The sequence below is a fragment of the Nomascus leucogenys genome, chromosome 22a (genome assembly GCF_006542625.1).
Source record: "Nomascus leucogenys isolate Asia chromosome 22a, Asia_NLE_v1, whole genome shotgun sequence".
NCBI lineage: Eukaryota > Metazoa > Chordata > Mammalia > Primates > Hylobatidae > Nomascus > Nomascus leucogenys.
In genome coordinates, this window is record NC_044402.1 from 76,563,278 (window position 1) to 76,577,572 (window position 14,295).

At 46.1% G+C, this 14,295-nt stretch overlaps 2 long non-coding RNA genes across 2 annotated transcripts; one reads left to right on the forward strand and one right to left on the reverse strand.

The window, feature by feature from the left end:
- Positions 1–78: 78 nt before the first annotated feature.
- On the reverse strand, positions 79–5,004 carry LOC100599050. Its single transcript, XR_001114648.2, has 3 exons — positions 4,585–5,004; positions 4,207–4,369; positions 79–3,574 (listed from the first exon to the last, which is right to left on the reverse strand). It is a non-coding gene; the product is annotated as an uncharacterized LOC100599050 (long non-coding RNA).
- Positions 5,005–5,040: 36 nt separating this feature from the next.
- Positions 5,041–5,901, forward strand: LOC115832447. Its single transcript, XR_004027954.1, has 2 exons — positions 5,041–5,128; positions 5,300–5,901. It is a non-coding gene; the product is annotated as an uncharacterized LOC115832447 (long non-coding RNA).
- The last annotated feature ends 8,394 nt before the right edge of the window (positions 5,902–14,295 follow it).

A 14,295-nucleotide genomic window follows, 5' to 3' on the forward strand; every position in this document is an offset into this window, starting at 1 on the left:
ATGATGAACACTTGCAAGCAGATCACTATGCCTTTATCTCACACAATCCCCATGGAAGGCCCCGAAACAGACTGACACTTTGAAAAAAATATTTTATTTATTTGGAGTCTAGTGCATAAATTGGTTCTGGGGATACTTGATTACTTTCCAGCTATTGAAATTAGGGGAGGGGGAAATGAGGATGCAAACCTAAAAAGGTTCTGGGCAGGATGATTTGGGCAGGGCTTTTTTAAAGCAGCGCCTGCTTTGCTGTTTTTACTGCCTTCTTTCTAGACACAATCGACTTTTACACTGGGGAGGTCAGAGCTCACTTTTCTGCATTAAGTAACAAAAAATAAACTTTGAAAGAAAACTGACAATCAAAGAAAAAACACAAGAGAAGTGGTAAGAAGAATTGAGCTATGAAAAAGCTAAGGTGTAGAAAAAGAAACCATCATTTGGAGACGCGCACCTAAGCTTTTTCTCTAGGAAATGCTGTCATGAATTCTTCCTTTGTAGTGATCATTAGTTCACTTCTAAAGAAAAACAAACATTCCCCATGATGTAAAGTAGTAAGTTTCATTAATGAAACATTACAAGTATAAACACCTTGTTTACTCCTGTTTCTTTATACAAAATGGGCAAAAATGTCTTCAAGGATTTATAACCATTTTGTAAATATTAATGTGGCTTCTGCTAGGGGTGGACAACTTCCCCGCTTCTATGGGAGGGGCCACTTAGAAAACGCCTTCAGATAAGGTTCAATTCTTTTGTATTTCAGCAAAGTCAGCCCACGCATCTCTATTTGGTTTGACAAATAATGCAACTCCTACTACATCCCCGATGACACGAGGTGAAATTCCTATTGTGTGGAAATAATTTAACTTCTAATCTTCTGGTGGAACAACAATAGTTTCTATTTGGATGTTTGTATTTCACTAAGTAATGTTGGCTCAAAATAATATTTAGTTTCCTTGTTCCTTTGTGCTGTTTTTAAAATGGCATGTTAGATTTGGGGGTGGGAGGGGATATCCTTTTGCTAAATTTCACTTTATCTGAGCAGGTTTAAAATATATATGTTGTAGAAATGTATCAACAGAATAAATGACTTCAATCGAAGGCACATTTTACCCACTTTCAAGGCTTAACATTGTTTTCTATGAAATTTGTATCCATAGGCAGAATTTCTAATTGTAAGAAATTATTTTTTAAGCTATTAGAGAAATCAAAGAAGAGCTCACTGCCTTGCAGGGATTACAACCACCTTTCTTAACTGGCTAAATATTAACTAGCTGAATTGTCAGGCTGCTTAGATTCAGCCCGATTTTCCCTCATCTCCTCTTCCTACCATAAATAATAATAAAAATACATAATATGTCATGGCTCCAGGCGTTTTCCAGCACAGTGTGTTACCGCAGGAGTATCTGCTGAGTCTGCGGGTGTCTGCAAAGCCCCAAGTGTCATTTGCAGCTTAGGGTTTCATGGATTAGACTTTAAACGGTGTCTAGCCCGGCTGACATTAGCTTCCTCTCACACTCAGGCTCCAAGGAAGTGTGGGATCGGGGGCTCCCTCTCCAGGCAGCCGCAGCTTTCCCCGACGCCCTCCTCTCGAGTGGGGTGAGGGCTTGGACCAAATCTGCCACCTTCTGTCACCTCTGGAGGTTCCCGAGACTTCTAATAGTTCGGATCTGTTCCTGCCATTGGCGTGAGACTCATCTGAGGGGCGTGGGTGGGGGTGGGCGGCGAGCCGTGGGAGGGCGCGTTTCCGCGCGGCTGCCAGCCCAGGAGAAAGTTGGGGCCCGCGGCACAGCCATTTAAAACTTCATAAATTATAAACAAGCCGCCTTGGCCTTCGCAATAAATTCCGCTCCTTTTGAGCCTGCAATTAGTGTTAGAAAGCACCCGAGTCTAAATACAACCAAACGCCCTCTGAAGGGCCCAACTGCCTGAGGTTGCAAACCTTTATTTCCCAGCGCCACCCCCTCTCCGACTGAGGTTTGCACACACAGTGGCCTCCTCCCCCGCCACCGCCGGCGGTACACACTCGGCTGGGTTCCCGCTCTGCAAGGGAAGGTCACAATAGCTGCTCTATCGGCTGCGGAGGCGCCTGCCGCCTCCCTCCCGAGTCTCAGAAGCAGAAAAACAAGAGAATGGGGGAGGGGAAGCCCCAGCAACAGCGCCCTTTGCGGGAGGCAACCTCCACCCTAGCCAGGGTCTCTCTCCCGGGACGAGTGCTCGCGGAGGGGTGCGGGGAGGGCAAAGGGAGCGCACCAAGACCACGAGGCTGCTCCAGGCCTTGCCGCAGGGCGCTGGGTTGAGGGTGCCCGGAGCAGCCGCGCCATTGTGTGCCAGGTTTTCCCACGGGTTCCGTGATGGGGGAGGCCATATAAAGGGAGCTCGGGGCCGGGCCTCTCAGGCATTGGTCTCTGGGAGGGTCTACCTCGTTTGCCCAAGGGGAAGAAATGGCTCTGTCTCAGGCCTTAGCCAGCTCTGCTTTTTTCCTATAGAGACCACTTTGGGGAAGGTGGGGATCAGGGAGATTGTGGGTCCTCCTGGGGTCTGAAGAAAGGGGTCAGGGCAGGATCTCAGGTCCATGGGTGAGGGGTGGCAGTCGTCTGGACATTCTTGGTGGTTCTGTCCAGGCAATCAAATGTGAATTAAGGCAGGATAGCTGTGAGGCAGCCAGAATGGCCAGCTGCAAAACGGGAGGTGGGGGTGGGGAAGGAGATGCAGACAGTGAGAGCTTTCCCTGCAACCAAGAAAAACTCAGGATCCAGCCAGGAGTTGAAGTGCTGAGACCCAACTGAACTAGCCAGGAAGAATGGGGAAGCGGCACAAGAAAGGCCTGGAGAGTAGTCCTGGCCACTGGTAAGCACGTCAGAAAGGGCGATTAAGTACATATTCTGTCTCTGGCTTTCAGACCTCCACCTCATCCAGGGACCTGACAGAGAAAAATCTGCCACTGATGGAATCATTAAGTTAACCATCCATTTGTACCATTTCTTTGTACAGGCTTTCAAATGAGAGAGAGGAGAGAATACAGGAGGAGAATGTTTCCCCTTGGTGCAGCCCCAAGCTCCCTATCAGAGACACATCAGCCAAATTAGTTTCTGAGGCGTCAGAGGCTGCTAACATTGCTGAACAAGATTTTTCAAATTTCTATGTGTTAGGAGTATTAAAAGATAGTGATTACCTATACTAGCAGCCTTTGTCCCTTTTCCCTTCCCTAGTCTGTACCAGTCCACTGGCCCGTGAGTGAAGTGCATCTTCTCAGCCTGCGGACTTGGGAGCTCAGGCTCTCCATCTGTTGAGGTTTTTCATTAGGGAGACTACAGAAGATGTGTGTGGGTGTGTGTTTGAATAACAAAGAAGTAACCCTTCATTCTAATAAAAGTGTTCCTCTGCTTGACCTGGGGGAGCCAGAAGCTTGTTTATACCTTCAGTATTCCAGGGACAGTCACAGGCCTGTTTTGACCTTTTCCTGAGAATTAGCTGAAATTTCCCTCTGAAGTCAAGTAGTGAATCTGTTATAGGTCTAAGGAAGGTCCTCTTCATCTGGGAGTTCTTGGCACTACTTTGGTCCTTCTTTCAGAAACTGTAAGAAAAGAATAGGAAGAACAGAAGTTTGTGAGTAGGCAGGAAGGCACATGGACGACCCCAGTTTTCACAGGCCTATGGCCTGATCACTTAGAGGCACTGCAACTTCCCAGACAGAGTATATATGTAGGGCTTGGGTTGAGTGGCCCTGCTCCTAGACACTTTGGGCACAGGGAGCTGAGACTGGGCTGTCACTAGCCAAGCCCTTACCGTCTTTGAGGGCTGGTTCTTAGATCTCTCTTGCAGAAGGCCTGGATAGAAAGGAGAAAGATTGGGTCTATCGGGAGGCTGAGACATGAGAATCGTTTGTACCTGGGAGGTGAGGTTGCAGTGAGCTGAGATCACACCATTGCACACCAGCCTGGCCAACAAGAGTGAAACTCTATCTCAAAAAAAAAAAAGATTGGGTACATAAGTCCTCTGCACTTTCTGCACTGGTGATGCTGGAGAGGAAGGATGGTGAATGATGAGGATCATCACAGAGGACGAAATCTTAGTTCTCATTGTTCCCTTGTTTTCTACTCCAGCTACAAATGCCCTTATCTTTGGAGTCCAAGGTTGGGAACAAATGGATTCAAGTACCCGGCCTAAAGCCTATTCCTAAACACTTCCCTCAGGTTTCACACCTACCTTGGCAAGTTGGAAAGTGCAAAGACAACATAAGGGCCCATTTTCAGGCCAGGTCCAGCACGAAACAGAGTGAACAAAATCATTTCCACACATTAGGGAAGAGCCAAGGCAGACAAATATCCAATCATTTGCAGTAGCAGAGGCAGGTGAAGGGTCCCCAGATCTGTAAGGCAGGAGTTACTGCATGAGTCTTTCTGTCCTAGATCTTGGGCAAAATGTCCTGATTGGTTCCTATAGCTAGTCTGGATTATTTTAAGGAAAGAATACTATCTGGAGAATCATAAAAGCTGGGTTTTAACATTAGTAAGGGCCAGAAGAATTTAAATCCTAATTTAAACCAAAATTCATGGAGAGCTCTGGTACAGGGAGTGTTTTTACCTGGGAAGCAGGGCTCAAAACCAGGCCAGGAGGGCTTATTGGGCCAGGAATGTCCGTGGTTGGTGAGGAGGCTGGGAGAAGGCCTTTTTGATGGCTCCATTGTTCACAGAGCTGCCCTACAAATACCATACCCCTCCCCACCTCCTCTGCAAGGGCCGAGCGGAAGAGCAGGTCTGGTGAGCTGAGCTCTAGGGAGCTGGTACCATCTTCCCTCAACCCCCCCTCAGTTACCCCTTGGGGCAGCAACGACGCCATCCCAGCCTCTTCCAGAGAATACACAAAGGAAGCCCCACCCGTCCTTAGACCTGAGGACACGCTCGGGAGGGGGCTGGCGTGGACCCCGTTTCAGGACGCCCCCGGCCCCGGCAAGGAACAATAGCCGCCGCCTCCTGGGCGGTCTGGCGGGCGCGCGGCACAAACGTCCGCGCCGCCACGTGACGCGCGCGCTAGCTCCCCGCTCTCTGCGCTTCCGCGAGGGGCCAGGCTGCGGGCGGGGTGGGTGGGTGCTCCTGATCCACCTGGAACACTTTTACAAAGACAGCCGGTGAGTTAATCACCCTACCGGCTGGCGGCCGCGTCCCCTCTCGCCCGCGAGGAGGACTGGAGAAGGGGCTGGGGTGGAGGATTTCTGTGTGTGTGTCTAGGGTAGGGGGCGGGAGAGGTTAGTTCTATTAAGAGTTCATCAATCACCCGGTGTGCACTTTTCGCTCGACAGCGGTTCCTCCTACTTCAGAGCAAGTCTGGGCCAGCTGGGATCCGACCAGAAACCGCAAGCGGAGGAGAGGCAGGCGCGCAGGCTGAGCGCTAACTGAAGGCGCGACCTGAGCCCGGCGCTTACTGGGGAGCTGCGCAGCCAGGACAGCGGTCGGCAACACAGGGCCTGGGCGCAGGGCCAGCCGTCACCACCTCACGTCGGGAGCCAGCACGGCCGCCCGCCAGCCCTGCCGCCTGCCCTCGGACTTCCCAGGGCGCCCAGGGCCATCCCAACGCGCCTGCACCCACACCCGCCCCTGAGCCACAGTGACCCTGCATTCCCCGCCCCCTGCCACACCTCCTGCGTGCCCGAGTGTCACCCTTAAATACCGCTCTACACCCAGAGAGGGACGAATACACCTCTGAAGACAGGGCAAGACTAATTTCAATGGGTCAGAAGGTTCTTGCAGGCACTGTTTTATTTAAGAGTGCCTATTTACTTTAAGTGCACACTTTATTTAAGGAGTATTTGTGTGGGAGGAAGTAGGCTAAGACTGCTGTTGAACTTGAAACTAAACTTGAATGCCATTTAAAATAACAATAAAAATATACTTAAAACACCAATCACAATGATATGACTCACCTCTCCTTTCCAGTGTGGAGGAAACACTCCAGTATTTTTACCTCCGTTCTTTACGGTTTAAGAACACCCTAAAGGGATAGACAGCAAGTGTCTGAGGGTAGTCACTAGCATTAGAGCTATTTACAGCAGGAGGGTTTGGTGGAGTTAGTGGTGAAGCATTTTTATAACCCTTCTGGAGTGGTCATGCTGTTCTCTTTGTAAATCCTAACAAAGTTCCAGCCTATTTACCGTTTTTTTGCTGGGGGACTTCAGCTGAGATGTTTCTGAAGTTAGTAAATGTGTTGCCGCAGCCCACAGGAAATAGTCCCTGAAGGAGAGAAAGCCTCAGCTTTGCCCCCTCTTCCTTCAGCCTTCTCTCCCTTCATCCTCTTGGGTGGAAAATTAACTTGCTTTGGAAAAATGTTCTACCATCTTGCTTCAGATAGATATAAGCTGAAGCATTAAGCCTCACACAGTGTCCTGAACTCACTGAGCAATGAAACTACTGGTCCTGCTGTCCTTGGTTCAGTCTGTTCCTCCTCCTTGCCTTTCACCAGTTTCTAGTGAACAGCTCCTATACACACTGTGCTGGGCTCTGGGATACAAAGACAAGTCACTGATGATGTATGCTCTTCAATCTAGTGGGGAAGAGAAATAATCTTAATATGACAGGTGCTGTAACAGAGGTGTGGTCAAAATGTTCCTCTAATAAAAAAGGAGCCACTAATAGTACTGTAATGTCAAAAAATAGTTTCAGAGGAGGTGAATTTGGGTTCCTGAAACATAAGCGTTTTTCAGGCCAAGAAGGGAAGGCCATACCAGGTAGAGGGGACAACTCATGCAAAAGCAAAGAGGGAGGAAAAAGCAAAGTCTGGGCTTGGAACAAGGAGAGTACTTTGGAGTGTGGTCATCCTGGCTGAAAAGAGAGGCTGCACAGGGTTCACGTGAAGGAGTCTGGATCTACTCTCTAGAGATTGGGGAGCCACTACAGGTTTTAAGCTGGGATGTGAAGTTATGTATTTTGAAGCTAACTCAGGGATGCTGTGTCTGATTAGAGAAAGGAGAGATAGGAGGCAAGAAGAACAAAATAGGAGGCGACTGCAACAACACAGCAGAGAGAGGAACTAATGTAACAAGAGTGAAGAGAAAAGACATTTAGAGGTAGAATTCACAGGACTTAGTGATCAACTGGATGAGTAAAAGAGGAGTTGTGGATGTTAATCTCTAGATTTGAGGGACTGAGTCACGTCATTCACTAAAATGAATAGAGGAGGGAGAAGACAAGGCTTTGCAAGGAATCTAATGAGTTCGGTTGCAGTCTACATTGTATTTTCTGCTTTGCTACTGATACACTGTGTGGCCCTAAGCAACTCACTTAATCTTTCTGGACTTCAGTTTCATCAGTGAAAGAGTCAATAAAGATATCTACCTCATAGGCTTATCATTAGAGTTGTATGGGAATGTGTGTTAGGTATTGGTATCTTCACCAGGTCCAAGTGAGTGTTCTATATAAAGCTAAAACCTAGGAAAAACACACCCACACTCACACCATGCTGATGAATACTTAGATCCTGGGTGTCCAGTGAGAAATGTCTTAGAGAAATTAAAAACAACAACATCCCACTGCTTCCTAGATATTGAATCCAAGCTAATGTTTAGGACTAGGTCAGATCAAATTGCTAATCAGAGCCCTCTCCTTCAAGAGCAGTACTTGCTGGAGGATTCATGCAGAAATGTGTTCTTGGTATCAAACCACTAAAGAAGAGGTCTTTTAGCAGATGTCAGAAAGCTTCCATGCTTTTTTTTTTTTTTTTTAATGTCATGTGTCTTTCGGGGAATGCTTGAAGCCACCTACTGTCTTTTGAACCTCCATGAGCCCTGTGTGGAATGGTGTAGTATAGGGAAGAGTGCTGAACATCTGACTTTGGCCATTTACACCGGTGTGATTACAAGAAGTTGTTTATCTTTTCTGTGTTAGTATTATCATTTGTAATACAGAATTATGAAAGGCTCAAGATAAGGAAGAGAGATATTTTGGGAGATGTTATAAGAGTAAATAAAAGGTATTATTTTTCACTTATCAGATTGGCAAACATAAAAACTTCAACATCTCATTGACTTGGCAAAGGTGTGAGGAGACAGGAACTCTCATATATTGCTGATAGAGGTATAAATTAATTTATTGCTGTGGAGAAATATATTAAAATTGACAGTGCACATACCTTTTGACTAAATCATTTCACTTCTACAAATTTTTCTAATAGGTAAAAGCTTGACCATGTGTTTTTAATAGCAAAAGGTTGAAAACAAGCTATATGCCCACCGATAGGGAATGGCTAAATGAATTGTGGCAGGTGTATACAGTAGAACAGTATGAAGTTATAAAAGTAAACCAGGGCTACACGCCATGGCTCACATCTGTAATCCCAGCACTTCGGGAAGCCAAGGCTAGCAGATCATTCAAGCCCAGGAGTTCGAGACCAGCCTGGTTTTGTAGAGATGAAACCTTATCTCTACAAAAAATACAAAAATTAGCTGGACGTGCTTGTGCACACCTGTAATCTCAGCTACTCAGAAGGGTGAGGTGGGAGGATCACCTGAGCCCTGAGAAGGTTGAGGCTGCAGGGAGCCATGATTACACCACTGCACTCCAGCCTCAGTGACATAGTCAGACCCTGTCTCAAACAACAACAACAACAAATCCAGGAAGTTATGTGTGGATATATATGGAATGGTCTGAAAGATACAATAGGGGGAAAAGCATGGTGCAAAAAGGTCTGCCTAGCATGCTACCATTTGTGTAAAAAACTGTGGAGTACACACACACACACAAATAAAAATTATGCTAGTAAAAAGTGTCTCTGGAAAGATACACAAGTTGGTTGCTTATGTGAAGGGGAACTAGGTAGCTGGGAACAAGAGTGGGAGGAAGACTTTTCACTGTATACCCCTTTGTACCCTTTGAATCTTGAAGCAGGCACATTTAAATTTATTACCCTTTTGAAAAAATAAAAGAAGCCGGGCACAGTGGCTCTCACCTATAATCCCAGCACTTTGGGAGGCTGAGGCAGGTGGATCACCTGAGGTCAGGAGTTCGAGACCAGCCTGCCCAACATGGTAAAACCCCATCTCTACTAAAAATACAAAAATCAGCTGGGCATGGTGGCACAAGTCTGTAGTCCCAGCTACACAGAGGCTGAGGCAGGAGAATCACTTGAACCCAGGGGGTGGAGGTTGCAGTGAGCCAAGATCATACCACTGCCCTCCAGCCTGGGCAACAGAGCAAGACTCTGTCTCATAAAAATAAAAAATAAAAAAAAAAAAATAAAGGAACAGAGCAGAGGGTGGGGGGAGGGAGAAGATCAGGAAAAATAACTAATGGGTACTAGGCTTAATACCTGGGTGATGAAATAATCTGTACAACAAACCCTCATGATACATGTTTATCTATGTAACAAACCTGCACATGTATCCCTGAACTTAAAAGTTACAAAACAAAACAATGCCTTTACTCACCTTGAGTAAAATGATAAAGGAACAACAACAAAAAAATGGTTAGTACAAGTGACGTGGGTGTGCCCGTGTGTGTTCATATGTGTCCTTATTTATACTTGCTCTATCCAGCAAAATTAATCTTGGGATACCTGTTGTTTTGCTCCCCCAGGGCCCTGATGCTGATCAACCTCAACGATAATGGGACTCTTCACTCTTGTTCGGTGCTGGGGTCCCAGGTCTGTCTCTACCCTCTCTTCTAGGAGGACTCAAGATGAGGCTACAGAACCCTCGCAGAGCAGCAGGCCTCTCAGTCAGAACCACTGACTGGCCTCCCGGAAATGAGTCCGCCCTTCTGGAACACTGCTGTGCTTGCTTGGGATCCAGGCCTGCCACAATGCCAAGGAGGTTCCATTTTTTGCAGGATGGCTTTGCCTTTTAACCTCTGAGTAAAGTGACTTCCTCTCTAAAATTAGGGGTTTGATGTAGCTTATCTGGAAGGCGTTTTCTAGCTTTGACATCTTAGGCTGTGAAAGGTCAGCCTTTAGCCAGCGAAAGAGTTATTGCTTAGGCTAAGGGACATTTGGCCCCCTCTGGATCCCTGGGGCTCAAAGGCATATTCCAATTTGAGAGATGGAAGAAAAAAAAGGCTGAGTCCTCTCTCTTCAGATGCCCATTCTCACTCCTTCCTTCTTCCCATTGCCTCAGAACCACTCTAAGTTTTCTCTGAAGAGACTGGGAGAGACAAATCTCTTTCTCTTCCCACCCCACTGGCATCATCAAAGCCAAGGTAGGGAAGCAGCAAGAAGCAGAAGTGAGCCCAGTCTCTGCAAAGCACCAACTGGTCAGCAAAACTTTAGAAACTCCCAACTGACCACTTCTTAAGGATATGTTCTAGAACTTCAGCCCAAGTAGACTTAAGTCTTACCTTGACATTGACCTCTCTGCAACCCAACAAACTTCTGGACACTTTTTAGGTATACTCATGTGCCAGCTAGCCATGACCTCTCATCATTCATGGTCCCTCCCATAGGAACATCTCCTTTCTTCCCACACTGCCCCCTCCCACCCCAACTCCTACAGCAGAATTTTTCAAAGTGTGTTTCCAAACAATCTTGCTTTAGGATCACCCAAAAGGCATGTTAAAAAAAAAAAAAAAGGATTCCTAGGCCAGGCACAGTGGCTCATGCCTGCAATCCTACCACTTTGGGAGGCTGAGGTGGGTGAATCACTTGAGCCCAAGAGCTCAAGACCAGCCTGGCCAACATGGCAAGACCTTGTCTCTACAAAAAAAATAAAAATTAAAAAAAAATTCCTGAGTCAGACCATTAAGTAAAAATCTCTGGGGGTGACCCAAGAAACCTGAACTTTTAAACAAGATTCTATGGTGTTTCTACCCACCTGATGTGGTTTTGGGAGGCAACAATCTAAAGATATCCTTCAGCCAATATTAGTCACGGTAAAGACACACCATTCTGTCTACTCTGCTTACGTCCAACAAACACTTTTGAATGCCTCCATGTGTCAATCACTGGCTTGACCAGTAAGCCTTTCATTCACAAAATTCTCAGGGAAAGGCACAGCACTTTAAATGGTTTTCCTCACGGAAGGTCATATTGTCAGATTTCCAACAGGTTTAGAATTCTTGTCCTTAGGACTCCTTTGCATCCCTACCTCCATCCTAGGATGACTGAGGGATGCCACAGAGAACTGCATCTTAATCTGCACTTTCTCTTAATGTGGATTAAGAAAAAAAAAGACAGCCACCCTTTTTTACCCCAACAAACAAGATTTTCTGTGACTTGGGGTTAGGAAGCCAAGAGTTTCAATGTGCTCAAGTGCCTCCAAGCGGTAACATAGTGGGACTTGTCTAGAGGGCTTACCCAGAGCTTCTTGAAAACAACTTTAAACACACAGAAGCAACCCCTGCACTTTGGGAGGCTGAGGTGAGTGGATCATTTCAGGTCAGGAGTTCGAGACCAGCCTGGCCAACATGGCAAAACCCTGTCTCTACTAAGAATATAAAAATTAGCCGGGCGTGGTGGCATGTGCCTGTAGTCCCAGCTACTTGGGAGGCCGAGGCATGAGAATCGCTTGAACCCGGGAGGCGGAGGTTGCAGTGAGCCAATATCGTGCTATTGCACTCCAGCCTGGGTGACAAACCGAGACTCCATCTCGAAAATAAAATAAAATAAAATAAACACACAGAAAACCAGACTGCCACCCTTTATCACTTCTGTCTGCAGAAGAGAGGCTAGTTATTAGAAAGGGAAAGAAAGGTAATCATGAAAGGGATAGGGAGTGGGTAGGGGGTGGCTGCTGTGGTGAGCAGGATGGGAGAGATTTCAAAGCATTCCTACATCAAACACAACCTGGCAATTGGGCCCCTCTGCTGTCGCCTCCCGTGGAGAACTCAGCACCAGGACCCAGCAGGGCAAGTGACCCTGGGGAATTCATGGCTTGACAAGTAATAAAATTAGTAAGACATTTCTTCCATACTTTATGAACATCTAAGAGACAAACTTTAATGTTACTCAAAATATGCTATATTCACATCCTTCTATATTTCCCCAATAATATCTTCCAATTTCTCCTTAGATAATTATATATTAAGATTCCTCTAGAGTAGATTTATTGTATAGCTAAAACCTGTGTCAGAAATAAATCTCTAGCTCCTTTGGTTTGAGAATGTCTTTTCCCTAGCCTAACTTTCTCCTAACAAAATGTCATTACATAGTAAATCCTTGGCAAACATGTTGAATTTGAGTATGAAATGACCAGAGTCTTGACTTCCAACCTGAGCAAGTCAAGAACCAGCCCAAGAATGGAGATGCCAACTCTGAGCCCCAAGGTGTGGGATATGCCAAGGATTTGGAGATTACGGGAGTGGAGAGAAGGGTGAACAGAATGTAGCTTTGTTTACCTTTTTCTTTTTTTTTTTTTTTTTTTGAGATGGAGTCTTGCTCTGTTACCCAGGCTGGAGTGCAGTGGCATGATCTCGGCTCACTACAACCTCTGCCTCCTGGGTTCAAGCGATTCTCCTGCCTCAGCCTCCCAAGTCGCTGGGACTACAGGCATGTGCCACTAATTTATTTATTTATTTATTTATTTATTTATTTATTTATTTTTTAGTAGAGATGGGGTTTCACCGTGTTAGCCAGGCTGGTCTTGATCTCCTGACCTCATGATCCACCCACCTCGGCCTCCCAATGTGCTGGGATTACAGGCATGAGCAACCGTGCCCGGCCAGAACGTAGTTTTCTGTATGCGATTATCAGAGAAATGCTATTGGGTCTGAACAAATATTGAACACCTCTCCCTCGCTCTCACCCACAGTCGTGAAAACAAAACAGTATTTTTAAAAACTTCATTCTTTTTTAGGACACTTTCTTCCCTCAGAAAGGCTAAATCTCCAAAATTTTACTTGACGGAGCTAGTGTGGATAGCTCATGGGTACATTAAAGTCAAGGCCTAATTATATCATGAAGGACCCAGCCTTTGCCCCAAATGCCCAGGAGGAAAAACTTAGTCTTTGTTGCCATGAAAGCTGCCAGGACACCTAGGCAGCCTGATTTTTCTGAAACCTTGGAGAAAAGGCCCTTAATTTGAGGGGTTTTGTTCAGACTTGCCAGTCAGTCAGGCTGACTTTTCTGCCCTAAACCCTGGGTTGCAGCCGGCTGGATGTCTTCCCCAAAGAGGTTTACAAAGCCATCCTTCCTTCTTGACCCATGGGGCCTCTAGGCTTAGGAGTTGTGATAGGGTATCATTTGAGGGAACACTGTGAGAGCTGGGACATCTTGCAGATAAAAACTGGCTATTAAAATCTAGCCAGAGGTGGAGGAGGGGGCATTGTGAACTCAGCAGCATCTTATTTGCTGTTACTTTTGCATAAATGGCACAGGAGAGCAGTGAAGAAACGTGTCTACATTTTAAGGCTGAGCTAGCTCTGAAGAGCTCTATCATTTCCTAACTGGGGTGCTAGGGAAAAACTTGTATTTTTCTCTTCTTAAAAATTATTTAGGGCCGGGCGCGGTGGCTCACGCCTGTAATCCCAGCACTTTGGGAGGCCGAGGCAGATGGATCACGAGGTCAGGAGATCGAAACCATCCTGGCTAACACGGTGAAACCCCGTCTCTACTAAAAATACAAAAAATTAGCCGGGCATGGTGGTGGGCGCCTGTAGTCCCAGCTACTCGGGAGGCTGAGGCAGAAGAATGGCGTGAACCGTGGAGGCTGAGCTTGCAGTGAGCCGAGATGGCGCCACTGCGCTTAAAAATAAATAAATAAATAAATAAATAAATAAATAAATAAATAAATAAAAATTATTTAGGACCTTTGTCATCTGGCTGGCTATAGCACAAAACTGAAATAGCAAAATCAAGATTGAAGGGCTATTTTCAGCACAGGTATTCCATTTGCAATCAAACTCAAGAACTCCAGCAATGCAGGAACCACAGACCTCTTTAACTTTGTGCTCATTCCTAGGCATCCACCCTCTACTGGCTCCCCTCAACCTGGGGACACCCCTCCCCCATCTTGCAGCAACTTCGGGTCCATCAGTAGTAGTGCACATTTTGGTAGGGCGTTGTTTATCCACAAGTCCACATCCCTGGAAGGAACTGGCTCCCTGGGCTGTGATGGTGCTTATTCTAAAGACTTCCTCAGAGTGGAATTTTAGGCAACAGCTCAATCGCTCTTTTATGACAAGTGAATCAGTAAAACAATGATAAAACCTCGGTTACCATAACTTAGAGGCTGTAATAGATTAAGTTTTCAAGGGCACTTGATATAAGCTCTGAGTAGACTCTTTAGAGTCTTTATTCACACAGGGTTTTAGGAAACCACCCTCTTTCATAACTACTGTGTGTAAATAACCTCTATTTATCTAATTTGTAATTTTCCTA